Source organism: Lathyrus oleraceus, chromosome 6 (genome assembly GCF_024323335.1).
Source record: "Lathyrus oleraceus cultivar Zhongwan6 chromosome 6, CAAS_Psat_ZW6_1.0, whole genome shotgun sequence".
Lineage (NCBI taxonomy): Eukaryota > Viridiplantae > Streptophyta > Magnoliopsida > Fabales > Fabaceae > Lathyrus > Lathyrus oleraceus.
In genome coordinates, this window is record NC_066584.1 from 225,830,409 (window position 1) to 225,833,449 (window position 3,041).

The following is a 3,041-nucleotide window of genomic DNA, read 5'->3' on the forward strand; positions in this document are numbered from 1 at the left end:
TTGATTTTTGAACCATGGATCTTTAGTTAGGTCATGCTCACTTCTTTGGCCCTTACTAGGTTTTTTGGTTCATTCAAGATAGGTTTTGGGCCATCTTCTCATATTGTCTCATTAGATCTTTAGCTTTGATTCCAAGCCTGTGGTACTTTCAAACTCCCAGGTCATTGATTCAAGTTTGCATTGACACATTGCTTATTTGGTCCATAAGGGCTTGCATTCCTGATTCCTTTGTGAATTTTGGTCCATATGGTTCATGTATTATCACATGCTTATGATCTTTATGATTCAAATGATCAAAAGTTTCGATTTGGTTCATCATAGTATTCGTTTTTAAGCCATGTTCAATCCATTTTTTTAAGTCATTTACAATTCATGTCCAAGTCTTGGTCTTAAGCACGTCCACAAGACATTCATTCAAGTCCATCAAATCATCCATTTCAGTCCAATACATGTTCATAGGCAATGGCCCATAATGTTCAAGTTCCATATCAAGTTCAAATTTCAATATCATGATTAAAGTCGTTCATTCAAGAACCGAGATCATTTCACGAAACAGCAACCCAATTCACATTTTCAGTTCCAATTTCATTCATAAGCCAATTCACATACACAAATCTTAACCATTCAAATCATGTTCATACATGAAAAAATGGTTAAAAAAAATGGGTGAACTTTGACCAAATGTTGACTTTGGTCAAAAGTTGTTTTTTTGATCAACTTTGACCAAAGTCAACCGGATTACAATCATGAACCATTAAATTTTTCTACCATTCATCATGAACCATGAGCTTTTGGAACCATTTCTAATTTCAATTTACAGATTCAATTTCACTTTAAAACCATGACATTATCAATCATTATCATTCATGACCAATTATTAGCATTCATTATTCATCATTGTCATTCCAATCATTAGCAATCTTTATCAATCATTAGCATTCACATTTCTAAACAACTTCAAACCAACATTTAAAATCATTCAAAATAACATTCAAATTCATTTCCATTCTTTCATCAATGTCATTCACTTTACAATATTCATTTGAATCCCATAGACTCATTCAATTTCTCATTACAAATACAAGACTATTCCGCAATCATTTGAGCTAACCATTACATTCAATTTCAAGCCACAAATCATATTACAATTTCAAAATCCATTCATCATGCATCATGTATTCAAAACCATGTTCTAGATCTCCATAAAATAATATGTACATACAATTACCATTTCAAATTACAACATAAACAAATCAACACCAATTACAAGGATCATAACTCCAACTCCATGCATCGAACTCCACGTGATAGTATAATGAGACTCCAAAAGCAAGATTCCAAGCCTTGCACCATGTTTCCAAATAGAACAGCAAACGTAACAACCTGCATATATTAACCATCAACATTTAAAATAATGCACCATTAAAAACCATTGAACTGATTCCTTTTAAGTTCTATTTTATTTAGCATGACTAACTTTCAAGCAATACAACTTTCAGCATAACATTTCAATATCATTTCACTTGACCACTTCCAAGCCATGATTCATTAATTCAAACATAATTTTTGACATTCCATTTTTTACAAGTGTTGCCCCTAACCAAACTTCACCAATGAATAACTTATATGGCCATTAAATCTAACAAATAGAAACAGAACACAAGGTGAGAATAGAACTTCCAACTCTCTCATAAATTCCCTAACCAAGAACTAGAACCTGCATTCCAGGATGTATTTTTCAGATTTCACTAACAGTATCACTCTCACTTTAATTCATTTCAATCTAACAACTAGCGAACTAACAAACCATAAAACATCTTAACTATTAATAAGCATCTAACCTAATTGTTCTCTTCTAACAGAAACCAACTACATACAATTAACTGAATTGAAATTAACTGCATACATTCAAAACAAACAATCCACACATCATTCAATACGACAGTACTGGCACATATTCATAAGAGAATTGATTTTACCTGCACAATAACTTCATATCACGACGAAATGACAAAACTCATAACAAGCTAAGCAATGAGGTTGAACTGAGTCGGATTGGAGATGAACATCATGTTGCCCAAACCTGCAATGCACACAGCCACTTGATTAAATCCTGCAGAAAGCAAACGAATTTGATAACAAGATTTAAATCATAAAGCCACACCACTCATCAAGTCCATTTCACTTGGATTTACAAATAAGTGAAAACCGAATAATATTGAGAAGACCAATACAGTGTGTTTGGCAGAAAAAATAATAACATTTTATTTAACATTTTCATTTGAGTTTCAATTTGGATTACATTTCATTTGAGTTTCAATTTGGATTTCAACTAACTTGTTCATTTCCAACTGACTGATAAATTTAAGATGAATTTAAGAAGAATCACTAACCAACTCTAACAACTTTGCACAATGCTCTAACAAAATTGAAAACAGAATGAGGAAGGAGAAGTCTATAAATAGGATTCACCATTTTTGCAACTGAGGTGGCTTCTCGTTCTTCTCCATTTCTGCAACTGAGATGGCTTCTCTTTCTTCTCCCTCGATCGTTTGGGCCTGAGGCCTCATACAAGTTTCTTGGCTTTTTTTGAACTGCTCCCTTCCTCAATAATGGCTATTTGGCCCGAGATTAGGCTTCCTCTCCCAGAGTTCTGTTCGCGCCTCCCTGACTCCATATCGGGCCCATTGTTAGCTTATTGGGCTTGGGCCTGATTTATGGTTAACTAGGACTAATTTGCTTTGTTAATTAGGTTTAGTTAGTAATTTAGGGCATGATTAGTTAGTAATTAGGATTAGTTTCTAATTAGGTTTTTATTAGTTAATTAGGTTTAGTAGGTGTTAAAATGAGATTAATAATTAGGATCAAATTCTTGGTTAGTTAGAATTTTTAGATAATTAGAATAGTTAGGATTGTTTAGGAATTAATTGACTTTTAATTAGAAACTTTCATGATTAGGACTTAATTTTTTATTAATGAATTATACATTATTAGAAATATTAGAATGTTAAGTTAATTAGAATTTAATTAGGATTATTAGA

The 3,041-nt window shown here is 32.4% G+C and overlaps 1 long non-coding RNA gene across 2 annotated transcripts; it reads right to left on the reverse strand.

Annotated features, from left to right (window-relative positions):
• Positions 1-968: 968 nt before the first annotated feature.
• Positions 969-2,641, reverse strand: LOC127092080 (uncharacterized). 2 transcript variants are annotated; one of them, XR_007792105.1, is made up of 3 exons: positions 2,394-2,641; positions 1,980-2,083; positions 969-1,383 (listed from the first exon to the last, which is right to left on the reverse strand). It is a non-coding gene; the product is annotated as an uncharacterized LOC127092080 (long non-coding RNA). The 2 variants fall into 2 exon arrangements; XR_007792104.1 differs by having other exon boundaries at positions 2,473-2,637.
• Between the last annotated feature and the right edge of the window lie 400 nt (positions 2,642-3,041).